The sequence below is a fragment of the Hemicordylus capensis genome, chromosome 2 (genome assembly GCF_027244095.1).
Source record: "Hemicordylus capensis ecotype Gifberg chromosome 2, rHemCap1.1.pri, whole genome shotgun sequence".
Taxonomy (NCBI): domain Eukaryota; kingdom Metazoa; phylum Chordata; class Lepidosauria; order Squamata; family Cordylidae; genus Hemicordylus; species Hemicordylus capensis.
Window position 1 is genome coordinate 411108822 of NC_069658.1, and position 26608 is coordinate 411135429.

Genomic DNA, 26608 nt, shown 5'->3' on the forward strand with positions numbered 1-26608 from the left:
GAAAGGACGTTGCACGAAAATGTGTATCAGTGGAGAGAGAGAGTTGAGTGTGATCCTCTCCTTCCTTCACTACCCCTCTCTTCTTTAACCAAAAAGGGGGGAAAATCAAAAGACCTGATCCCTCCCCCACTTCTCCTGACCCCCCACCCACCCCCCTTCTTTCAACTCAGGTCCTGTTTCAAGCAGTCATTCCATGCACCAAATGTCCTCCGGGCTATTCCAACAAACACTGAGCTGTGGGTTTAACTGTGCACATCAAAGTGAACAACCGAGAGAACGGTCCTGTAAGGGAGATAAGCGTCTTTTCTGCAACACCTTCCTCCTTTAAAAACAAAATAAAATTAAAAGGCCCCGTTTTTAGGATTGCAAACCTAGCCGAGGCGCCAGCATTACATACAGACATAAAGTATGGGTTGGAGGACTTAATTATCCCCCCACTCCCGCTTTAGAGATTTAAAAAAAAAAAAAAAAAACACTGAAGCTTTTAGATGATTTTTTTTTTTACCTCTTGAGTTGCTACTAAGTTGCCAGGACCTTATCAAAGGGAAACAATCTCTAGCCAACTCCCCCAGGCTTTGGAACGTCAGAAGTAAGTGATCCTGCCGCCCCAATCGTATTATCCCTGCAATTCTCTCAGTGCTGCAGGAACCTTAAAGGGACAGGCAACATTCCCTCCTCCCTGTTTTGCCAGCTACACTCCCTAACTTTAACCCTTTCACTGCTCAATCAACTCAGCCCTTTCTTTGCAAAACTATCCTCTCCCCCCGCCGCTCCTTTCCCCATGAGATAAAGATCAATTGCTGTTTGAACTCTCTTCCTTTTATTTTCCCATACAATGCAAAGCAACTGCTGTATTGCTCTTTTTGGAGAGGGGGAAAATGGTCAACTTTAGTAGTGCAAGACTGTGAAATCATTTTGTGGTAAAGCACTCCCCCACACACACCCCTTGCCTTTTCTTTAAAGTTTCATGTTAGAAGAAAATTGGCTTTTTCCTTTTCTTTCTTTTTATTCTGCATCTTTAACTAAACAATATCTGATTGTAATATAACTGGCACACCAACAAAACTCTATTCACTCCCCCCCCCATATGTTAAATATTAAACAGACACGGAATGCTTTAGAAAAGACTTTAGACAAAAGGTTCTAATTAGAGATTGGATCTGGTGTGCAGGTTTTAGGCCAATCCACCTCCCTTCCCCCACCATACTTAGTTCCTTTATGAAGTCTGGATCTGTTGTCTCTTAGTTTTTGTTTTTTAGTGGGCGGTCCCAGAATAAAGAAAACCAAACCCCCTGAACTTTATGGAAGTTCTAATGCTAGAATGCATCCAAACTCAATCTGCTTTTTTCTTAGTTTTAATTTACTTCTTTATGAGTTTTTGTGTGCATGCACACACATTTTCTTGTCTTCATCTATGTGCTTATTTCAGGGATTTAACTTTTAATTGCATTTACAAAACAAGCAAGACTAATAAGCATGCATAAAACTTGGCAACTGGTGTCTTTTTCTCAGTAGTAGAAAGATTGTCTCTAATCATATTATGATAATTAGTTTTTATCAACAAACAAACAAAAAGCCCAGGGACCCAGCCCATTGTGCTAGAAGCTGTACAAACACATGGGGATCCACAGGGTCTTCTTCTAAACTTCTACATTCAGAAGAATGTAGGTGACTTGAAGCTGGATACTATGAGAGAAGGAAGTCCCATTGAGGCCAAAGGCAATTACTCCCAAGTGCTCATGGACTGCTGCCTTGGGACAATAAAGCTGCAATCTTGGCCCTCTTCTTGGAAACAAGTGCGCTATAGTGACTATAGATAATGCTCTATGACTATTTACTGCCAATGATCCTCATTATGTAGCAGGTGCTTTCCCCAGCTTTTTTCCAGAACATCATTTGCAGAACATTCATTTCCATAGATTACCCTGATGAATTAGGAACCAGATTTTCAAAGGCAGAACCCTCCTCAGTGCTCAGGAGAAGCTTGGAAGAGGTGGAAGTGGAATGCGGAACCTTCATTTAAGTGACTTGCATTCCATATCCTATGCAAACTTATTCGGAAGTCAGTCTCATTGATTTCAGTAGGACTTAGGCAGCAATCCTAAACACATGTACTTAGTCCCATTGAGTTCCATAGAGATGTCCGTGCTGTCTGCAATGAGACAGGCTCAGGTACGCCTTGAAAAATTAAGCCACCATGGTTGCATCTGCAGCTACATGCCCCTTGAAACATGGAGCATTATGCTAGTCTATGATTGTAATAAAGACTGATTGGTCGAACATGGAGCACTGATCCCCCCCCCCATCAATAGACTAGCAAAATAGGAGGGAGGATGAATTGGAATTCAGCTGCTGCAGCCATGGGAAATCTCAGAAGCATCATAATTGCCCAGAGAGCATGCTTCTCTCCCTTCACTCTGATGCCAAAGGGGAAGGTGAGATGACCAGGAGGTATATTAGTTGGACAGTTCTGCACTTGTAAGGAGGATGCCTATCCATTCTTCAAGAGCGGGGAAATGAGCCACCCCTTTTAAGCCTAGAAAAAAACCAGCTGTGCTCTAGGTATCAAATGTTTGGGAAACAAGGATTTACTCCCAAGTAAATATGCACAGGAATTCTGTCCAGTATGAAGCATGTTTACTCAGAGGTAAGCCCCACTATATTCAGTGGGTTGTTGGTTCCTGTGTGCATAGGAATGCAGCTGTGAAGCCCAATCCTATATCATGTTTTGCAGGCCTAAACCCCTTGGTAACAATGGACATGGGCGCGCTTAACTGCATGGGATAGTAGCCTTGATAGGCCAGAGATGGGCACCTCATATAATAGAATACCATGCCTCTTAACTATGGTTGAGACAGCACTCCTGCAGAAAAAAGCAAGTACTACAACGTGATCAAAGCACTATTTGGCCCATCATGCTTTGCACATCTCAGTTTCAACTTCTTCTTTTTCTGAATACAATTTGCAAAGACTCTGTGCAACACTTCTAGACCAACTTTTATAAGCATGCATTTTTTAACTTCTGAATGCATTTTATCCCTACACACACAGCCTGCAACTTGTGTATGACGTGTAAGCCGACAAAACAGCAAGTATGCAGAATTTCCACCATTCAGAATACAGAGTGAGAATGGCTCACCACCCTCACCATTAACAAGCCACCTGGCCAGAAATGAACAGGTGACGAATAAGGATGTGCATGAACCGGCATACAGCCAGTTCAGCCGGGGGGGGGGGGTTAACTTTAAGCAGGAGGGAGGTTACTCTAACCCACCCACCCACCCCACTGGCATTGTGCCTAAAATTGCTGGTGCAGAGTGGCAGCACGTGCACCAGCCACTTCTGGTCTGACACTGACTGGGATGGCAAGAGGGTACACTGCTGCCTCATGCCAGCTATTTTTGGCCCAGCAGCAGCGGGGGGAATGTGGTAGGGGGGTTAGAGCACCCTCCCTCCTGCTTGAAGGTAACCCCCCCTGCTGCTGAACTGGCCGGACTGCCAGACCAGTTCAGAGTTCTGGAAAGGGGCCTCCGTACCATCTCATGCACATCCCTAGTGACTAAGCATTAAATTGTTTTAGTAAGAGACAGGGCCAGCATCCGGGGTCAGCATCACAGGGCAGCTGCTAAGGCCCCAGGGGCTCAGGAGGGCCCACTGGCAGTGGCAACACGGACTAGCTAGTTGTTGCTAAAGTGCAGCATTTCCTGGGAGGCTTGGGCCCTATTGGGGGCGGGGGCTGGGCTTCCTGCTCTGCACAATGCAGCACAGCAGCAATAACACCATTCCATCCCACTCCGGCTGAGAAGTCAGGTGGCACCAGGCAGGTGGTTCAGGACTGGCTCTAGGACTCTGCTTCCTCCAGGACTGGCATCAATCTCCAGATGACTGTTGAAAACAAATTCTGGAGGTGTTAATGGATTGTGAAAAATATTGGGGGTGGGGGTGGAATCTCCAGAAATCGCTTCCGTTAGAATTAGCCATTCTAGCTCACTTGCTTATGAAACTGGACACGTAGTGGTTGCAAGGAGTGGCCACTGCTGCCTCCAGTCACTCACTTGCCAGAATGGATTGGACCCACAAGAAACTGACCAGAGGGAGAGTGTAGGTGACAGCTGCTTCTGTCTCCACCCACCAGCTGTAGGTTGCAGGGGACCCTCGGCCACATGCCTTTGCGGGCCACCCAGGCCTCGGTGGGGCTTTGCCTGTACAGAGCAGGAGCAGCCCAGACTGCTTCGCTGTGGTTGCTGGTGGGTGCCATCTTTTTAAACAATGCAATGTGCCTATCAGGGTTCCTTTAAATAACAAAGCAATGCCTGTCACCCCACTTTTTCCATACATAGAAAGGAACTTACCTCTGACATCACAGAGGCTTCTGGGGGAAACTCCACTCACAGACAGAGGGCAGCATCAAACTGACTCTCAACTGAGAGAGTCCTGTTGCCACCATGGGCACTGGGCATTTGGGCCTCAGAGCTCAGCTCTGGCTTTTCGGTGGCCTTGGGTTCCAATCAGTAGCTGGCTGATCCTCGATACAGCCCAGCTGCATGTTCCTCTCTCTCTCAGTCTCTCCACAGGTGTCACATGAGGGAAACTGGGGCCAGTGGAATTGTCCAGAGACAGTGTGCAAACCACAGGAGGCAGTGGCTGCCCCTTAGCAGCTGCTGCCTTCTTTTGCTTGCCCCAACGTATGGGGGAGTTGGGCTCTGAGACACTGCAGAGAGCGGAGAGGGAGGGAGAGTGCCTCTGACTGATTGCTTGCTATCTTTCTGGGTGGAGGAGGAATGGGCTTGCTAGGCCCAGTCCACATCACTGTGAAATCAAGAGGGACAGTGTGCAAGCATTCAAGTGGGCAAAGGTGGCTGGTTGTCTGAGGAGCAGCTGCTTCATCCTCTCACTTTGCTCATCTGTGCTCTCCTGCTGTGTGGCACAGCAGTGGCAACTGGGTCCTGAGCTCCTTCCTCCCTGCTGCACTTCCCAGAGAGAAAGAGTGACTGTGGGTGAGCAGAGATGGTTCTCACTCCTGAGAGGAGCCACAGCTCCCCTCCATGCACTTTCTCCCTCTGGGCAGCCCTGCTGGGCCCAATCCTCCCTGCTGCCTAAGAGGAACCAGGTGCTGCCTCCTATGGCCTGCTGCTCCGCTTAGCTCCGGACGGTGTGCATCCAGAGCAGGGAGGACTGGGCGAGTGATGGTTCCTGGGAGGGAGGAAGGGAGGGGAGCCAATACTTCTGACTGTGCACCTGCTCTCACCTTCAGGGAGGCTCCTTCGGCTGGCTTGCCCTCCCTTTGTCTCTGGGCAGCACAGCAGGGACTCTAGCCCATCCCGACTGCTGCATCACAGGCAAGGTGAGAGATTCTGTGTCTGCCTGCTATCACACCTATGTGCTACCTCTAGGCACTGTGTGGTGGGCCCTGGGCCCAGCATGCCCACTCCACTCCACTGTGCCACTCAGAGAAAGGGGACAAGGGCAAGGGCAGAGGCTCACACATACTCTCTGGGTAGCCCCACGGGGCCAGCAAGCCTCCTAGAAAAGAAGTGCATGCCATTGTCCCTCCTTGGAAGGTCTTGTTCAGCCTTTCATTAGCTTGGGCCAAATCCTCACTCACAGTTAAAGGGAAGCAAGATGGAATAACTTTGCCTCAGACTCAGATATTGCTGTTGAGCCAAGGAAGGGTAAAATGGGTGGCACTCAGTGTTGAAATTGGGGGAGTGGGCAGCTCACCGCTCCGGACCATGTCAGGCGAACGAACCAGCTGCCTTAGTTTGGAGGAAATTGACATGGGGAGCGAAAGCTGGCTTAGTTTTCTTCCCGGGACGACGAGTAGATCTCTGTACTCTGAACGGTAAAAGGACCTCTACCTTCTCAAGCTGAGCAGCATTAACGTATTGGAGAGGTGCCCTTTCAGAAGAGTTCCTAATGCCCATCTCGGGGACGGGGATATTTTTTCAGGCGGAGAGATTTGGAATGGGCGGGAGGGGGAGGGGGAAGGGCGGGAATTTATAGAGGGCCGGGCAGTTAAACAAGGAGAGCGGGAATTTGGCGACCAAGCTGGGTCGTCTTTCAGCCCCGACTCTAAGCAGGTTTACTCATTTAACTCGTTTAAAAGGAGACTTGTTTGTTTCCAGCGAAGCCATTGTTTCGTCTTGCAAGCCACATATATTCCCGCCGCCCCGAAGCGGAATGCCTGGTGCACACACGCACGCTGCCTCCCAAGAGGCCGTGTGTCAAGCGCGAGCACCTTCCTCCTCCTCCACCACCCGTCGTAGCAGAGACAGCTCATAACACTTGGCACCTACTCCTTCCCTCTCTCTGCTCGCGCCCAAAGCCGGGTGTCAGTCAGGCACTTCCCATTGGCCCTTCAGCCAACTCTTAACTCCGCCTCTAAGCTCCTTCGATTGGACAGTTAGGGGGGGCGCACATGCCAGCGATTGATACATTAGCGGAGCTCGCGGAGGTGGCGCCGTCGCCTTTTATTAATGAATTCTTAGCTCTGCTCTCTAGCGCATCAGGTGGGCGGTCGGGCCCGATCCTGGCCAAATCGGGGCGGGGGTTTGATACTATTGCTTTGACATGAACCCCTATCTGCTTACGCAACTTTTAAAAGCTCAAACAGCGCTACGAGGCTCACTTGCAGCAAGAGGGACATCTCAGGAATGTGAGAAATCTTCGTTTTATTTACTTATCCCAGGGCTGAGTAGATGTAGTAGTTGTTGTTGTTGTTAATAATAATAATAATAATAATAATAGTAGTAGTAGTATTGCATCTGCCTATAGGTTGCTACATGTACAGCACATTACATTATAGCATTTTTAAAGAGAACTAAAGCATTGTTGGCTATTTTCATAAATCTTTTCAAACTACAATGCAAATCCTTAATTCCATTACTGGAATACAAACACATGTACTGGGCAAAATCCCTTCTGCTGTATGCTAATAGCAGCTGGGGGTGAGAATCAAGACATTATGGTGGGTGGGGGGTGACAAAAGTTAAACCCACCTTCTAGGGTGCTGCTGTTCCAAGCAAGTTCAGAACCTCGCCTCGCCTTGCCCCCACTGCTGTTAGTAAAAACAAATCCATCCATCATGATCTGTTTCCATCTGGGTTGGGTCTTTCTCTTAGCACACACCTGCAGCAGCATGAGTGCTGCTTCTCCATGGTGCAGTCCCACCTAACTGTAGTATTATGCATATGCTTGCTTATTGATACAGGCAGGGCCCGTCACATTGGGCTTTTCCACCACTTGTCATTGCCAGACAACAATTGGGGGTAAGGGACCCATGCAACTGGCCCCATACATATGCCTTGGATGGATTGCACTGCACACACACTGCAGCCACCTGAGCAGGGGTGGTTCAAAACATTTTGCTGCCCAAGGCATAGGACAATATGACCCCCCTCCCTATCTGTAAGTGGGTGTTCAGCATTCTGAGGCCAGCTGCCAAGGCAGCAGCACACAAGCACCATCAGACCATGCCACAATAGCTCAAGTCGCTGGGGGGTGGGGGAGAAGAAACTGGTCATTGGGTTGATGTTGGAGTCACCCAGGCTTTTGGTGCTGGGTGATTTTCATTGTCTACTTTGGGACTGGCAGTGGCTTGTCTGTTGCTGCTCAGGAATTTATAGTGGCCATGACAACTATGGGCCTATCCCAATTAATCCTAGAACCTATGCATGTTGCTGGTCACACACTGGACTTGGTCTTTTGCTTGGATCAGGGGGGGTGTTCCATAGGTGGGGTCTCCTGTATAAATCATTCAATTCTTTATTACCGTCATCGACCAGTAGAGCACAACAAACAGTAAGCAAAACAAAAAGATTGGATTACAAGCCATTACACTGAAACAATAACTAAGACAATTTAACAATTTAGATTCATCAAGTGTTGATGAATTTTACAAGCTACAAAACAAAGTTTTGCCATGTTTAAAGAAATTAAATCATTCTAGTTGGATAGTAAATAATGAAGATGAAATAGATCTGTATCGCCTGGAAAAATTACTATAAAAGGGGAGAAAAAATGAGTTCGGATATCCTTATAAAAGAGGCAGTATAGGAGGACATGAGCAGTTGATTCAATAGCACTTGAAGCATAAGGGCATAGCTGAGCTACGTACAGAATTTTCTTATACTTTCCTTTTAATACAGGGCATTAAATAAGGACATTAAAATGAGCAAGGGTCAAAGCTCTTCTAAATTTGACACCGTTTTGACACCGTTATCCAGTTCAAATAGATTGCTGGTCTTACAATAGGAAATTGGTTGCTCAGGAATACATCTCTTTTAAGGCAAGCCTAATCTGATTGACCTTCCATATCCATCCCCCATTGTTTAAGTGCTCTCTGCCAGCTCAAAACCCATCTTTATAAGAACTTCCTGTGAGAAACCATAATAATATAATTTCTGTCGAAGAGATATTTTCCACTTCAAATCAAAGTTATCAGCTAACATTAGATGAACCAACCCTACAGGAAAGAAGGACAACCTTAGCTAATAAGCAAAAATGAATAACCATAGTTCCGGATCCACCTTAATAACACCAACTTATTGGCGAAGAACCACATTAGGTACACAACATGCAACTTGAAAGATATCTCTCTCTCTCTCTCTTTGTACAGCCTCCAATGGGGCAAAATTATAATAAGGCCCAAATCCATACAAGAGCTGTGCACAAGATTTTGCTAAGAACAGATTTACTGCCACTGGAGTAAATAAAGCTCTTGTAGTAAGCATCTCCTGTAGTTTCCCCTGTGTCATGGATGGACCACTACCTGGTTGGTCTCACAGTCACGTCTGACCCCTGAAGGGGTCCTGGGCCTATTAGAATGGTCCACCTGAGAAGACTGTTGGATCCAAAAGGATTCCAAAGGGCCTTGGAGGGTTTTTGAGTTGGTTCTGCCAGTGATTTTGTTGATGCCCTGGTGGATACCTGGAGCAGGGAAATTAACAGGGCAGTAGACACCATTGCCCCTAAGCATCCTCTCTGACCCACTTCAAAATCAGCTCCATGGTATACGGAAGAGCTATGGGAGCTGAAGTGGCAAGGTTCAGCTGGGGTGCAAATGGAGGACTCATCTTGAATTAGATAAGACACGACATAGAGCCCATTTTAAGGCCTATGATGTGGCAATACGTGCAGCAAGGAAGTGATTTTATTCTGCATGTATTGTATCTGCAACTTCTCACCCAGCAGAGCTGTTCCAGATTGTTAGGGGTTTAATTCAAGCCCTTTCTGTTTCAAATCTGTTTCCAGAAACAGGTTTCACTGTGACACATTCAGTGAATTCTTTGCAGAAAAAAAATCTCACATTTGGGCTGATCTGGACTCCAATATTTCTGCAGGGCCAGTTACGGAGGAGTCCAGCAATCCCTCTTGCAATATTAGATTGGATCAGTTTCAGTTTGTGCCTCCTGAGGATGGGGCAAGCTGCTCGGAGTGGTACGGCTTACACCTGTTATTTGGCTGATTTTATTTTGCAGAGAGGTTGTTGGTGATATCTTGATACTTGATATCATTCATACCTCACTAAGGGAGGGCAGGGTGCCATCTTGTTTGAAGAAGACAGTGGTTAGACCCCTTCTTAAAAAGCCCACTCTGGATTCCCTGGTAATGGATAATTATAGGCCAGTCTCCAACATCCCATGGTTGGGTAAGATAATTGATGGGGTAGCAGATGACCAAATCCAAGCAGTCTTGGATAAACTGACTATCTAGAACCATTTCAAACTGGCTTTAGGGCGGGCTATAGGGTTGAAACAGCCTTGGTCAGCCTGACAGATAAGCTTCGCCAGGGAAGTGACAGAACAAGTGTGACTCTGCTGGTTCTTTTGAATCTCTCATTAACTTTCAATACCATCAACCATGGTATCTTTCTGGATCGCATGAGGGATTTGGGGATAGAAGGCACTGTTTTATAGTGGTTCTGCTCCTATGTCTCAGGTAGATTTCAGATGACGATGCTTGGTGACAGTTGCTTTTCAAAATGGGTACTACTGTATGGAGTACCTCAGGGCTCCATTCTGTCACCAACGCTTTTTAACATCTACATGAAACCACTGGGTGAAGTCAACATGGGATTTGGTGCTGGGTGTTATCAATATGCTGACGACACCCAAATCTGTTTCTCCTTGTCCTCAATATCAGGAAATGGCATTAGCCCATTACATGCCTGCCTGCAGGTAGTAATGGGCTGGATGAGGGATAATAAGCTGAGGCTGAATCCAAGCAAGGCAGAGGTATTCATTGTTGGGGGTCATAATCTGCAAGATGGGATAGAACTTGCTGTTCTGGACAAGGTTACACTCCCCCAGAAAGAACAGGTTAGTAGCTTGGGCATGCTTGTGGACCTGGGTCTCACCCTGCCTGGTGCCTCAGGTTGAGGCTGTGGCCAGGAGCGCTGTTTAGCAGCTGTGTGTTGATTTGACAACTCTGCCCATTCCTTGAGATGAAGGTCCTGAAATTAGTGGTATACTAGCTAGTAACCTCCAGGTTGGACTACTGCAATGTGCTCTATGTAGGGCTGCCTTTATATGTAGTTCAGAAACTTCAATTAGTCCAAAATGCGGCAGCCAGATTGGTCTCTCGGGTATCCCGGAGAGACCACATTATGGCTGTTCTTAAACAGTTACACTGGCTGCTGATATGTTTCTGGGCAAAGTACAAAGTGCTGGTTATTACCTTTAAAGCTCTGAATGGCTTAGGTCCAGGTCCACTGAGAGAAAGCCCTTCTCTACAAGATCCCCTCCGCTCATTCAGATCATCAGGAGGGGTCTGTCTTCGGGTGCCAGCAGTTCACCTGGTGGCGACCTACGATAGGCCCTTCTCAGTTGTCAGCCCTAGGTTGTGGAACACGCTCCCTATAGATGTTGTCTTCCTTGGAAGCCTTCAGGAGAGCTTTATAGACCCATCTTTGTAACCTGGCTTTTAATGATATCTAGTTTTAATTTTAATCTGGTTCAAATTTTTTTTAATATTTATTTATTTATTACATTATTTATTGCAAAAATGGCAAGCATAATTGGAGGACCATCTGCCTTGGCATGCCCTACTGTAATTGTTTTATTATGTTTTATTATGTGCTTTTGATTTTAATGTAAACCTTTAAAGAAAGGAAGGTATATGAATGAATGAATGAATGAATGAATGAATGAAATAAGAAGAGGGGCACCCAGACGGAGCAAGGACGGGAGCAACAGTGGACTGTGGGGTGGTGCCTCTGATGGAAGCGAACTCCTCCCTTGCTGCCCCCTGTGCCCCGCCTTGCACCTGCGGTGACTGCTTCACCTTGCCTTATGGAAGGACTGGTCCTGCACATAAGATCATAATATGTGACAACAGTGCCCAAGCTGTTCTAAGTACCTATGAAGAGAAGGCTCATTTCATACTTACATCAGTAAAGAATCTTCTCCAGACAACACTATACTAGAGCACGCTAAGGGAGATGGTCCTCCAATTATGGCTGCCATTTTTTTTAACAGTTATACTAAAACTATTTTTAATAGTAATTGTATACAAACCTACAGCACTCTATATAGTGATGTGCCTTTTTGAAACCCTTATGGAATAAGTTCAACAGTAGCAATGTTTTAAAGGGAGGAGCTGTTGCTTCGGGCTACAGCACACATGCTTTGCAGGCAGAAATGCTCCCCAGTTCAGTCCCTGGCAGCATCTCCAGGTAGGGTTGGGGAAGGCCCCTGGCCCTGTCTGGAATCCTGGAAAGCTGCTTCCAGTGAGTGCAGAAAATACTGAAACAGATGGACCAATAATCTGACACAGTATAAAGCAGTTCTGCATGCTCAAATTGCTTTCAAGCAAGTAGTACCTGTTGTGGGATGTGTGTGTGAGGATGACAGGGACAAAAAACACAAATGCTCACTCATGTTGTCTTAGAGAGGGCTGGCAACCCCATAAGGCAGTTCACGCAATAACAAATAGGGTAGGAGAAGCATCCTACCCAAGTTCAGGAGCTCTGTGCACTCCCATTTTCTGTTCATGTGTGACTGAAAAATAAGGCAGGAGGCACCAGCAGTGATCATCTGCTAAGCAGCCACTGAGTAGGAGGGCTGTGTTCTACTGAGCAGTTGTACCCAGCTTCTGAATGAGGTGGGAGGAAAAGGCTTCCTACCCAACTGCCCGCTTAGATTATTTATTTAACATATTTCTGTACTGCCCAAAACTTGCATCTCTGGACGGTTTACAATTAAAATCATATAAACAAACATTAAAATCATTTCAAACCCCACATTAAAAGTATTAAAACGATAAATCTAACTAAAAGCCTGGGTGAACAAATATGTCTTCAGTGCCTTTTTAAAGGTTGCCAGAGATGGGGAAGATCTTATCTCAACAATTCCAAAGTCCAGGGGCAGCAATGGAGAAGGCCCGTCCCCAAGTAGCCACCAGACAAGACGGTGACAACCATAGACGTACCTCTCCAGAAGATCTCAACAGGTGATGGGGCTCATGGTGAAGAAGACGTTCTCTTAAAAACCCAGAGCCTAAACTGTTTGGGGCTGTATAGATAATTACTAGCGCCTTTTATTTTGCCCAGAAACAGGGGTTCTCAAACTTGGGTCCCCAGATGTTGTTAGACTAGCCCATCACTCCCAGCCACAGTGGCAGCAGGCATTGTAGTCTAACAAGCTCTGCAGACCCAAGTTTGAGCATTATGATGTCTATACTGAGGGCACGAGGGGCTGAGGCTCCAAGGCAGTGGCCACCTAGTCAGTTCATGGCAAAGGTAAGATTTGAACCGGGGACTGCCTGATTCAAAGATCAGTCTCTTAGCCACTATGCTACACCAGCTCCTGTGCATCATTCCTTTGTGAAATCCATCTGGAAAGGGCATGCAGAAAGGCATTCTTGGTGGCTGCTCCATCCACACTGCTGTGAGACACCCTCCCCTTGGAAGCTAAGCAAAGCACAAGACAAGACCCTCTCTCAGGACAGCTTCACAAATGTTTTGACAACTAAGATTCATTGACATCTTCTGGGGTGGTGTTTTTCAGCCTGCTTGGACAGCCCCACTGATGTATGTGGCACTTCAAAGCATAAGTCAAAAGAGCAGGCTCCTTCTCCAGCTAAACTGCAGGGACAGTTTAGAAGGCCAAAAGCAGCAAGGGATTAATAAGGACAAATGCTGTTATGCCAGCATTCACCATGCTATGGATCTGGGGACGAAAGAGATGATGGGTTGAAATGGAAGAAGTAATGCAGAAGAGGCTTGGGACCAGTTTCTGATGATTCTGCATAACCCACTCCTGACTTTGCCAGTTTTGAGCAATGTGAACTCTTACCAACAAAGCTGTACAATAATTTGTAACGCTTGGGGCACATGCATTGCTAAAAGCTAGGCTGATGAACCATACAGGGAACTGCAGGAACAAGTAGCCCTTTCATGGTTTGCTTCATGCTTGAAAGTTAGAAGAGTTTCCTAAATTTCATCATCTTTGTGGAGGCATGTAGAAGCCCTTGTTTTTAGGCCCATAGGGAAGCTGCTACACACACGTAGCTACTACAAGCATCAAGAAACCTGGATGCCTTTGAATTTTCATCTGATTCCCCAGTCTACTCTTGGAAATGAATTCCCAGATGGAGCAGATGGCAGAATTAACAATTTATATTTTACTTCTTTGTCTGCCACCTTTTTGCTTCCGTCTGCATTAAAGCAGCAAAAAGTGGCACAAAGCAAAAAAGAAAGCCTGTGATAACTGACCCAAGTAAGGCTCCTTCACACATACATGCCACCAATCTTCACTGGCTGATAGTCAGACTAAATTACTTATGATCAGTTCCACAGAAATAAATGGGACAAGTTAGTAATGACTACCTTGCCCTATTAATATCAATGGGACTACTCATGATTAACTTAGACTAGATGTCATACGCTATTATTTCTGTTACATGCATTGTACATGCATCTAATGGAAGAGATTTGATTGATCATCCAAAGTAATAGTTACTGGCTTATATTTAAACTAAGAATTGCGAGCATGGGGCGGGGAGAGATTGTTGGCAATTCCCCTTTCTTCGGCAGCTTCCTGTGCCTTTCAAAAATATGGCCCTGTGGGTTGTGCTACGCTTTGCATTCCAAAAAACTGATTTAATGCAAAGCGTAATCAAAGAAGGAAATCATTCCAAAAAGAACTTCTCCAAAAGCAAATGTAGACAAAATGTGCAAGAAAAAGTAGACAACTTTTGGGTGACAATAGACATAATGGTAGATTATGTCACATTGAGTCATTGAGCGCTTATGGCACATTGCTCAGCTTTGGGGTGAGCCTGAATTGCTTCCAGGTTTGGAACAAAACCACAGATGTGTACTGTATACTAGTGAATCAAACACTGGTTTAGCTATCAGTGTCCCTGTTTTTATTTGAAAAAGCACCATATAAATATAAATGCACTGAACTGTTCTTTTATTCCCTTATTTTAAAAAAGGAAATGTTCCAGGAACTGGGGTGGTGGTTTCTTGGTGACATCATGGAGGTTTTGTCTCAGACTAACAAATTTATTTATTTATTTATCTGACGAGAAATAAATCTGTTTGGATTAAACCCAGTGAAGACACTGTGTTCCATCTGTCTTTTAAGGTTATTCAAGTGAAATTTCCCAGTCTAATTTCAGTACCGTATTACCATAGAAGATCAAGACAATCTTATTAAAATATCTCCAGTGTTTGAGATATGCACACTCATGTACGCCTCCATTTCATTTCAGCTGGGGCTTGTGCAAGCAATGTTCCCTCGTTCTCAGTTATGAAAAGTTCCGCATTGGAGGCACATACACCTTTCATGCAGCTCTGATTTGAGATACCATCTGGGTATTCACATTTGGCTGTACTCAGGCTCAGTGGCAAACCAACAAGGCAACAGTACTACCAGTTTAAAAGAAAATCTGATGATCTTACCATGAATAAATGAATGACCTCATTGAAACATTATGGAGTGCTTTATCACCTCTTTACCACAAAGTAAACATGATGCCTGGAAGTACCTCCCAGAAGCATAAATTCCATTTGCTCTAACAGAAGTCAAGATTTCACCCAGAACAAAAAACCTGCTATTCAGGCACTGCTACTGACATCATAGACAGTGTCACATGCAAAGCAAGTTGTAGCGTTCTCACCAGTGGTCATGTTGATAACAAGATCAAAGGCTTGCAACTACTTCAGCTGAAGTGATGGAACAGGTTTGATCAAAATGAAAGGAAGGCCCTGTATATAGAACACATGAGAGGCTTGGAGCCCACATGTGAGTTCATGCCTTTGAAGTCATTCTTTTTTTAATTGTAAATTACTTCATAGGTGCATTAAGCTGCTCTCAGCAGTGTACATATGTATATGTGGTGGATTTTATAAGAAGTTAGAAAGTATTTGACAAGCCTTTTTCCCCAGCTCAAAAGGAAACTAATTTTGCTGCTCCCAAGCCGGTCAATGTGGCTCCTCATCAGATCAAGACAGCAAAGTGTGTGTGTGTGGGGGAGATTAATGTTTCTTTTTATTGTGCACGTGTGGTCTGTTCAGTCTCCCACCATTTCTCCCCCCCCCCACGAGTGCCAATTGGTTGTCTGGACTCCATATGATTATAAAGCAAGTTATATCTCTAGCCTGCTCACTGGTTTCACATACTTGTAGACTATGGCTAAAAACCACAGAAGCATTGGCTTCTAGACCAGATATGTGGGTTGCCAGCTGGACCCTGCACCTCTATCTTGAATATCTTTACCCTACTCCTCAACCCCAGAAGGGATTCTTGAAGTGGTTAACAATAATTTTAAAAAACCATGATAAAATGATTAATGGAAGTCAAAATCATATTTAAAACATAAACATATTTAAATCATATTTAAGATCAGAACAGATCCTAAGAACGAAATCAAACCAGAGCCTTATCAGGATTAAACACACCAATCAAAACAGAAAGCCCTGGGCAAATAAAGGAATTTTCACCTGATGCCAACAAAACATCAAAGTCAGCATCATGCAAGCCTCGTTGAGGTGGGCCTTCCACTCGAGGTGCCACAACCGCCTGTCAATTCAGAAAGCAAGGGAACTGGAAAACGGGCCACAGAGGAGATCCCAACATCCAGGCAGATCCATGGGGGAGCAAGTGATTTTTAAGGTACACAGGTCCCAAGTGGTTTAGGGCTTGATCAATAGCTTGATCTGCAGAAATTAACTGATGATAATGCTTATCTACATGCCCTGAAAAGGTTTGCCTGCTGTTTTTTGCAGGTGATGTATGCACAGAAGCAGACCAGACTATTTTTTTCTGGTCAGTTGGCAATCCTACCAGATGCACCTGCCAAATGCACAAATCCCTTTGTTCCAGCTGTAGGAAGAGTATCAACATAGGCTGATTGTCCTGTGTAGATATCCTTCCTATAGTTATAATAAGGAGCAAATAAGGTAACCACAACAAATGTTCTCAAAATACATTACTTATATGCAGTCTCAGCCTGTGCATGTTGATTTGGAGTTAAGTCTCACTAAAATTCAATGGCAATTCTCAAGTATAAGCATGTGTGAATTGCAGCTTTAACACTATGCCACCATAGGCCTTTGGACCTTGCAATGAATCTTGATTGCACAGAAATAGCTTTGGCCTGCTAGCACCCCACACTAACATCAGAAATGGTGCTGCTGCTTTCCCCTCCCTGCTACATGCTGGTATTAAGGGATCGCAGCAATGAATTCACACACTCCACTGTGCATGAGAGAGTAATTTTTTTTTCATGGGCACAGACTAGTTAGGTTACAACCACAAACAAGTAAGCCTGTTGGTAAGGTTGCTACCTTTGGCTCCTGAGCATCAAGATTCTAAACAAACAATGGGCATGATTCATATTCTATGCCACCTACCTATTACCTAGATAGAGGGTGAAGGTGCAGAGCATGGGAAACCAGGTGTGAAGATGAATCAAGGAGGCTGGGAAGGAAATAGATTGGCCAATGCAGGAATTTCGTGCATCCTGAGGTCAGGCGTGCTGAGTTGTTGAACAAGAGCTGTGTGAGCACGAGGTCCGGAGGCAGTGACAGTGGCATGGAATGGAGGCAGGAAGGAGGGGATTTCCTGGGCTGGAAATCCTTTTCCTTTCCAGGCTTCTCCTTTCACATCCAGATGCACTTTTGCTTTCTGTCTTCCACACACATGAGCTCTGTTTCTTTCCTTTCTGTGTGCAGTGGGGAGATCTGGATTGTGTCTACTTTTTACTTTATGCTGGTCAGAGAGCAAAATACAATGATGATGATGATGGTGTCTACAATTTTTAATATCCACTGTTTTTAAAAATAAGCAGGTGCCAATGTTCACAATGTCAGCCACTATATCAACATTTAATTTGAACTTAAATCATATTTTGTTTGATGAAGCTTTATGAACATTGGATTTTTGGCTTATTTAATCAAAGTCATCACAAGACATGTCACAATTTCATTTAAAAGGAAGGACATTATTGTCTTTACTGTATCAACATGAAGACAGTTCTACCCCTGTGTGCAAACATTGCCTACCATGGGAAATATAAGCTCCATATGAGTATTGCTAATAGGTATTGGCATTACATATTGCAGAATCTTGTAAAGATGTGCACATTTTTCAAATAGTAGCTCTTTCCACCTACCTTCACCTGAATTTTCAGCTATGACTTTCAATGACGTCATTTTTCTTTCTTTTTTTAACAGAAGTATACTCTGAGTACAAGTGCTCCTGCAAGGTGTTTGTTCCACTTTCATCACTGCCAAGAGGTGACTTGTACTGTGAGAGATCAACACTTCAGAGTTACATTCTGAAGTACAGGCAGTCTTGCAGTGCAGATCAGCTGTGGGGAGGGGGATTCCAGTGTCTTTTCAGGGGCAAAAGTTGAGGTGGGAAAGGGAACCTGCCTCCTCCCCCCATTTGCCATAAAGCAGAGCATTTCTTGTGTTTTTAACCTGTGGCTAGCCCTGGAGAAGAGATTGCAGGGCTGGAAAAGGAAACAGATTGTAATTAGCTCACCAAACTTCTGATCCTTGGGAGGCCATGATGCCTTAATGAGGTGAGAATTATGACACCTTGAATTCTTCTCCAGCTCAGATAAAAAACCCGAACCAGAGAAGATGTTCCACCTACCCACTTCTGATCTCACAAATCCACTCCCCTTTCACTTTAAACTGCACTTTTCAGTGGCAATGGTCTAGCCACAAGGAGAAGGAAGGAGGACTGACCCTCCCTTCCTCCCCTCTCTAGTTGTCACATGGTGCTGATACACTCCATTGGCCCCAGAGACCCTTGGGAAATGTTAGTTTCCCCAAGGGCTATTGCAATGTCAACTCCTGAATTTGGATTAACTTAGAAAATAAGCTATCTTTGATGTTTTCAAAGAAGGAGCTTGGCTTCAGGGGTGTAGCTAGGGGAGAGGGGGCCCATGTTCATCCCTCTCTCTGGCGGCCCCCCAGTGTGAGGGAGATAATGAAGAAAATAGGGAGGGGTGGAGCTGGAGGGCCCTCAGGAGCTGGCGGCCCGTGTTTTTTGAACCCTTTCGCTCAATTATAGCTACGCCCCGCTTGGTTTATTTTCCAAGACAATCTAACACAATCCTGGAAGTGAGGGAAGCAACAGCAGAAGAGAGGGCATGCACATACCTCTTGCCTGTGAGCTCCCCAGAGGCACCTGGTGGGTCACTGTGTGAAACAGGATGCTGGACTAGATGAGCTGGACCTTGTGCCTGATCCAGCAGGCCCCCTCAGAAGTCCAGAGAGGTCCAAGCCACTTCCAGCTTTTGAGGCCTCTAGCCATATAAAAATGTCAACACATTTCAAATGTGTGTGTCAGGCCCTCAGTATAGTCATCTGCCTTCTACTGCCAAAAGAGGTTGAAGGGGCCTCAAAGTTTTCAGCCAGGGGGGTGGGGAGCGGCTTTAAGGCTTACAGGCAGGGCTTGTTTCATTCACCAGTCCTGCCCTAGTGTTGCTACTCCCAAGGCTCAGTCCCAGGGCTCATTCCACACTGAGCCCTGCTCCTGGACTGGCCCATCATCACTGGCCAGTCCTCTCTTACATAGCTCCTAACAGCAGGTGCATGTCTCACAAAATTGAGATCTCGCGAGCCACTCCCAATACTGTGAAGCTATCCTGCCTGTTGACAGCGAGGCAACATCTCCCTGCTGGAGCCAGCATGAATGTCTCCAGGTGGGCGTATTAATGTCTAGTTCTTTCCCCACCTGATAGGGTCCTCCCTGCAAGACCCAGGTGAGAGAAGCCCAACATAAAGCTTGCCATGGTGATCAACCCGTGGCGATCAGCTCTACCTCAGGGATTCCCCTACAGTGTGAATCACAAAACTCACTGTACAAGATTGTCCTCACAAATTTTCACTTTGAATCTGGGCCTATAGACTACAAAAGCCCATGATGATGGCCAAACTACCAACCTATTCAACCAACCAGCCAGTGACCTTTTTAAACTAACATAAGAAGAGTACAATGAGGAATTCTCACACATATATAATTCCTTAGTCAACTAGATGTAAAACTGTACAGTCACTAAAATGTAACTATTTTCTACCTTTCAACGTGCATTTGATCCAGCACCAATCACTGGTAGTTCTTTATTTATATAATTAGCTGATCTGAGAGGACACATTAATCACGGTTTAATCTTGTACCTTCAGAACGAATGTATTTTAAATTAATATTTATGAATATTTTAAACTTTTTCATATGATTGAAAAATGTCACATCTGTTAAGGCCATTCACAAGACCGCTTTAATGAGTGGGGGGAGGGATAGGGATCTGCATGAATTGGTTCGGAGGCCCTTTATGGGTCTCCCAACTGGTCCGAAGAACCAGCAGTTTCACCGGTTCAAAGGTGGTGGGGGTCTCCCTTTAAGAGCAGGAGAGGATGCACTTACCCCTCCTGCCACTTTTCCTCTGCCGGCGTCCATGTTTATTTATGCCCATTGGGGCGGCAGCATACTTCCCTTGTCTTCCGGATATGACCGGAAGGCACGGGCGTGCACAGGCACATCAGCGACTTCTGGTCATATCCAGAAGATGAGACCAACAGGGTGGCAGGGAGGTATGCTGCCGCCCTGATGGAAATTAACAAACATGGACGCCAGCGAGAGGGGTAAGTGCACCCTCCCCTACTCTTAAAGGGAGACCCCTGCCACCTTCGAACCACCCCGCCAAGGTTCCGTGCACATCCCTAATAGGGAAAACGCAGGTTCCTACCTACCTTCTCCCTGCAGGATTGTTGTAGCTCCAGGCACTACCTGGCACCACCACTTGCACACTCATACGACTGGCACTGCAGCTGATCCAGAGGCCAGGGGAAGGATGCCCAACCTCCAGATATCCCACAATGCACCATGCGAGCAGAATGATTCGTTGTGGAAATTCCTGAGGCCGGTTCACTCCTTCCCCCAACCTCTATAGTCATAATGGCTACCTGCAGCTCAGGCAACCACATGACTGGGTGGTGGGGTAGGAGGGTATGCATGTGCCCTCCTACCTCACTTTTAGCTTGGGTAAAAATCCCAGGCTACCCGGTTGAGGAGTGCTGGGATGGGACCAATCCAGGTGGTTCTCACAACCAGCCCTACCTGGTGCTGCCCTACCCAGGTAGGACTGGTTGTGAGAACAACTTTAAATTTGCAGCTCTATACTGAGTATGTCACATTTTTGCCTGATAGGGATGCACATAAAAACAAGTTGAAAACTTATCAAATGCCAAAAAGAAGCAGCAGCAAGTATCTGCATTTAGGCCCCCACCAAATAGCCCCCCTAAGTTAAGGGTACCAAGCAGATATTGGCAGCAAGAAGTGGAGGGCCAGAGACAGGTGGAGCAGCAGAGAACAGGCCAGAAACAGAAGACATGTGCAGGGTTGGGCTGGCATTCAGCACCAAGGCAGTCATTCAGGTAGGGATGAGGTAGATCTGCTTCACTATTCTGATGAATTGCTGCGATTGCCAGGTGGGCCTAGAGGCAAGCGTTTTATAACACCAAGGGTTAGTATACCACAGCAAAGATAGGGTTAGCTGACAATAGGGGTGTGCATGAACCATAAATTGTGGTTCAGCTTGAATTAGAATCAAATTCAAGCCAAACTGTGTGCTGCCGAACCAATTTGGTCAAACCAACCGGCTGGTCCAGTCTGTTTGATCGAACTGGTTCAACAGTTCGGGCGGCTAATACTTATACAGGAAATCCAGTGATGACTCCCCTTTACCAGGTACAGGAGTGGGGGAACCTGTCAATGGTAAGCGACGGCCAGGTGGGGGCAGTGAGAAAGGTAGAAAGCTATGTACCTGGCCAATACAGCTGTCGGTGCCACTGCTGCTCACACTCCCTGACAGGCCCCCAAGCACATACTCTGCCTTATTTAGGAAGCCACCTGTGCAGCCGTGGAGTGGTTCCAGCCTCTCTGTGTATGTACGGAGGCCATTTGCATGGCATCCGCACCAGAACCACTCTGCCACCATGCGGAGGTTGAGTGTGCACTTGGGGCTGCACCAGGGAGGGCGATCAGCAGCACTGGGAGCTGTGCCGGCCAGGTAACAAGCTTTCTACCTCTATGCCCCCCCCTGCTCCCGGGCACCCCATTAGTTGTCAAACCAGTTCACCTGAACTGGGCCCGGTTCATTTCAATTGTGAACCAAACCATCCCCAGTTTAGTCTACGACCAAACTTTTGAACCAGCCTGGTTTGAGGTGAACCAATTCATCAATGAACTGTTCATGCAAACCCCTAGCTGACAATGATCAGCCTAGCATTCCATCCCCAAGGACACCTTTTTCCCCAACTGGTTTTTATCGCTCTAACGTGTCCATGGTCCAGGATGTGGCTGTTGAGGCAAGGCACCAGAGACCAACTTCTGGAAGACTGGTTCAAGATATCACCCCTGCCGGGCACCTCAGTAGGATACCCCTCGTAGATCTACTGTCTTCATGATTTCTTGTGGGATTAGCAGAGTCATGACTGCTAGATCCGTTGTGCTAGAATGCTTGCAACCCAATTTCATAAGCAAGAGCTTTGTGTGTGCAAAGGCTCTTGGGCTGAGAGAAATGAGTGTTAGTGCAGAACAGCAGTTAATAATGAGTGAACCAGGAAGCTTCATCTCCGTCATGAATTCACTGGTGGATTTAGGTAAATCACCATCCTCTCAACTTCTACCCTTCATCTAGCTCTCATCGCCAGAAATTGTATGGGGAGGGGACTGAGTAGGGGTGGGGGGAGAATCACCGCAGGACAGCCAGTATGTATACAGGTAGCCTCATATGTAATATAATATTATTAAATATTAATAACCAGGGGCATAGCTAGGGGAGAGGGGGCCTGTGTTCACTCCTCTCCCCGGCAACACCTCGTAGTGAGGGAGATCATGGAGAAAATAGGGAGGGGTGGAGCTGGAGGCCCCTCAGGAACTAGGGGGCCTGGCTTCTCTGAACCCATTCGCGCAATTATAGCCACACCCCTGTTGAATAACATTTAACACGGTATAGAATGCAAACACAAGAGCTTTTCCTTATATCTTTACAAGTAAAAGGACTTGCTTCTTTGTTGTTGTTTTGCAAACCTGAAAATTTCAAGAGGGGGCAGGAATATGCTTGAGGATGCTGGGCCCCCCTGATGACTCCTCTGCAGCTTGGGCCTGGCCTCCATCTGCAGTTTGGGGGACACACATAATACTGACCTACCATACAAACCTGTTGTCAGGCTTATTATTCTCCTCATTGTACTATATTCCTGCCTGAAACCTCCAAAGTAATGATATTTCCAATGTTTCACAATGTGTAAAATTTACTGTATTTAGTACATTTCCCCCACACTTCCTTCACATAGGTCTCCCTACCAGCACTTATAACAACCCTGTGAGGTAGGTTAGGCTGAAACCGAGCCATCGTCCAAGGTCACCCAGGGAGCTTAAAGGCTGAGTGGGGATTTGAACCCAAGTCTTCCCAGTCCTAGTCCAATACACTAACCACTACATCACAATGTTGCCAACAAGCTGGTGGCAAAATCAGTGTTTCAGCAAACTGTTTCAGAACACACATTTGTACCAATTTGAATATCTGCCTGTATTTAATAAAACACTATTTTCATAATATTATCCATATGCAGACACCCACATAACAGGGGGTGAGGGGAAGGGATAAAAGGATTGTGAAACAGACTTCAGCGAGAGAATAAAACCATTTTTGGATTTGAAGCTGGCCTTGTAAGCCAACAGACTTTTGTAACTGGGTTGAACTTGATAAGAGAGATATTTTTTCTTCCTTTTATCCTTTTAGACTTCTCCATCCCCGCACAGTATTTTGCCTTGATATTTTGTTCAACATATTCTCACTATCTGAACATTCTTTTCCTTGGCCAGTTTCCCTTCAAGAAGACATTAAAGGCCCTGTAGCCACACAGAGTGTTTCATACCAGTTGATAAAGGGCATAAAAATGCTTTGCTATCTATTAACTTTTTTTTTTTAACTTAACTGCTCTTCTTTTTAAGATGGAATATTGATTGGAGGATAGAGGGGTGTGTGTGTCTGTGTCTGTGTGTGTACGTACACAGGCACACACACCATAATTTGTGGCCCAGGAAACAATAATAATAAAAGTAGTACTTACACAGTGCTTTAAAGTATTCAAACATTTCACATGCAATGTATAGTTGTAATTATCACAACCCTACAAGGCAGGTTAGTATTACTGCAGATGGGATCTGAAAATGAGAGAGAGTGAGGCTGTCCTCATGAGCACCCTAGCCTGGGCTAAGCTGCCCATGTCAAGCGCCAGGATCCACGTGGATCCTGGCGCTCTCACTCAGCCTAACCCTGCTCCAAAACCCAGGTCGTAGCTGAGGTTAAGGGGGCAAGCGCTCCCTTAACCTAGCTGCTGAGATCGTGTGTCTCCTTAGGCTCCACAGAGACACCGGGCGCCTGGCTGATGGGGGAATCCCCCAAAGCACCATGCGGTCACATAGGACCTTGCAGGATATCTGGCGGCCAGGAAAATGAGTCCCGGCCTCTGCTGATCTGCACTGCCAGGAGCAGAGTGGAGAGTGATCCACGCTGCTGCCGGCAGCACGGGTTGTATGGGCATGCAGCAAAGCAGCTAAGACTGATCATCTGGGGGAAAGTAAATTGAAACCTGTCACCCCTCTGCCCACCCAACTGCGCGGTCATTGTGTAAATAGCCCCAGTAGCTGGTCTAAGGGCCAAACTACATGTTACTTTAAATACAACATAGATTTCGTGAGCTAGTCATTTTTGTGAACTTATTTGCAAGACTGCTCAGCACTGCCACCCACCTATTGGTGGAGAGTTTTCTATTGCATTGCCTGCTTTATTTTCATTCCATGGAATCTCCAGGATAATTGCGAGAAGTTTGCAGTGGATGCCCAAAAGCAAAAATCTGCCTGGATGAAAGGCTGGAAGTAAGGGAACATCATAGCCAAATAGAGCAGGGGAAACGTACTAAGGCAGCTGGGTGGTCACAGAAAGAAGAATGTGTTTTCCAGGCTCATTTAAGGAAAATGGGACTGGGTACACTACTGAGCAAGCTGAGATCTGACTGTCCTGCTAGAAGAGTCTGGATTCCCTGCCTCAGGGCAGCATGAATGTGGTCTGTTTGGTACCAGCATGATGAGATGTTGCAGGGAAAATGTGGGGCAAATAGAGTGGAATATATGATGTGTTACTAGGCTTGAGCAGGAGCAATTTGATGCTGCAAAATTGTAAATCCCTTTTGTTTTTGCTGTCTGGCTCCCATAGCTTTGTAAAAATTGTTGCTTAAAACCTGGACTAAGAATGAAGTGAGCTAACTTGGGGTGGGGGGAATCACAGAGAGGGAAAGGAAATCCAAATGTTTTGAGTTTAACTATTAAACATATTTTCCAGCTAGTGTTTTCAGAACTTGAAATTAAACAAATGAAAGAAACATGTTTCAGTGTTGTTGTTTGTAATGCAGGCAATAATGCGATTAACGGGGTGGGGGGATAAATAGAGCTTTGTGTGACTTAACTCTTTGTCATCTGGAATGTACATTCCATGCCTTCCCCCAAAGGTAAGAGGTGCCTTACATAGAAGAAAAATTAATACTGCATCTCATTTCACCACCAAACTGTTTTCACAAGGAGTAAAAGCCCACCAGTGCTTTTATGAAGTCTTGTGCTCCAGCTCAGCTACATTTGATTATGTTAGCCTTCTAGCAATACTCACCAAAATGCAGCAAATATTATGGTACCAACATAGGAACATAGGAAGGTGCCATATAGTGAGTCAGACCATTGGTCTATCTAGCTCAGTATTGTCTTCACAGACTGGCAGCGGCTTCTCCAAGGCTGCAGGCAGGAATCTTTCTCAGCCCTATCTTAGAGAAGCCAGAGAGGGACTTGGAACCTTCTGCTCTTCCCAGAACGGCTCCATCCCGAGGGCAATATCTTCCAGTGCTCACACTACTAGTCTCCCATTCAAATGCTTAGCTAAGGGGACAATTCACGCTAGCTACCACAAGACCAGCTCTCCTTTCCTAACAAGAGGCTATTTGTGAAAGTTGAAGGAGAAAGTCAGAGACGTAAGTTTGGGGTGGTATAAAAATAGGTTAAATGATGGATGGATGGATGGATGGATGGATGGGCACCACGTGGAGAAATACACACAGAGGGTTGCCAACTTTTGCTGGAATATGCAGACATCCATAAGCGAGAAATCATGGAAATAATTATTATCTTCATGCTGTGGAAAGCATCAGCTGCTGGTTTTTGCAGATTAACCAGATGTTAAAGGCACAAGAATAGATGAGGACAATGTTTCTGGTCAATTGGCACTTCTGTCACAGAATGCTTGGTTTTGGCATGGAAGAGCCATGCTCAAATCCTATGGGAGTTTGTTTTTGGGAACAGAACATCTACTGTGCTAAAGGTCCCAGTTTAAATCCTGGGCATCTCCAAAAATGATTGGGAAATACCCATCTGGAACCCTACATCGTTGCCAGTCAATGTAAATAATACAGATAGAGATGGACCAAACATTTGATTTGGTATAAGGCAGCTTTCTATGTAACCTCTGTTATAAAAGTGAGATTAACACATACATCTGAACACTGAAAAACATCTTGGAACTTAAGGCTACAATTCTATGCAGATTTAATTGAGAATACAACTGTTTCAATGACATGCAGAGGATCAATCTGCACTAAGGTTCCAAGATTTGTTCATTTTTTACTGGTCCTTGCCTCTGTGCCTTAGCAGCTTGATCTATAGACATCCACAGGTAACAATATTTTGTAAGGCTAGGAGATGAACATTATCACCTTTTAATGCCCACAGATCAAGCTCATGTTAGGAGAACAGGATCAGATAATGGCATTCTCTCCCTCCCACCCCGGTAAATTAGAACAACCTTTCAGGCCATTTTAAATAGGCATTTGCCTATAAATAAAATAATATATCCAAGTGGAAATGAGTGACAGCAAAGAGTCCCTGGATAATCAGAGACTCTTTCCTGACTTCTCTTTCACCTAAGGCAGGCCTGAATAATGTGTGGTTCACATAATGAATGGAATCATAATGAATGTGAACTTGGTGGTTCACATAATGAATTATGCCAACTTACCATGTTTTGTGACTTTCCA

At 45.5% G+C, this 26608-nt stretch overlaps 1 protein-coding gene across 5 annotated transcripts in view; it reads right to left on the reverse strand.

Annotated features, from left to right (window-relative positions):
* The window catches only part of AXIN2 (axin 2), a 115435-nt gene that overhangs the window by 48694 nt on the left and 40133 nt on the right, over positions 1–26608 (reverse strand). For 2 of the 5 annotated variants that reach the window (XM_053301111.1, XM_053301108.1), the window contains exon 1: positions 506–720. The exons of 1 other annotated variant lie outside the window; for it this stretch is intronic. The gene's annotated coding sequence lies outside the window, so the exon portion shown is untranslated. Of the gene's footprint in view, positions 1–371; positions 391–505; positions 721–17622; positions 17646–26608 lie in introns of those variants that run through there. 2 more of the 5 variants (XM_053301113.1, XM_053301109.1) reach the window with 2 other exon arrangements.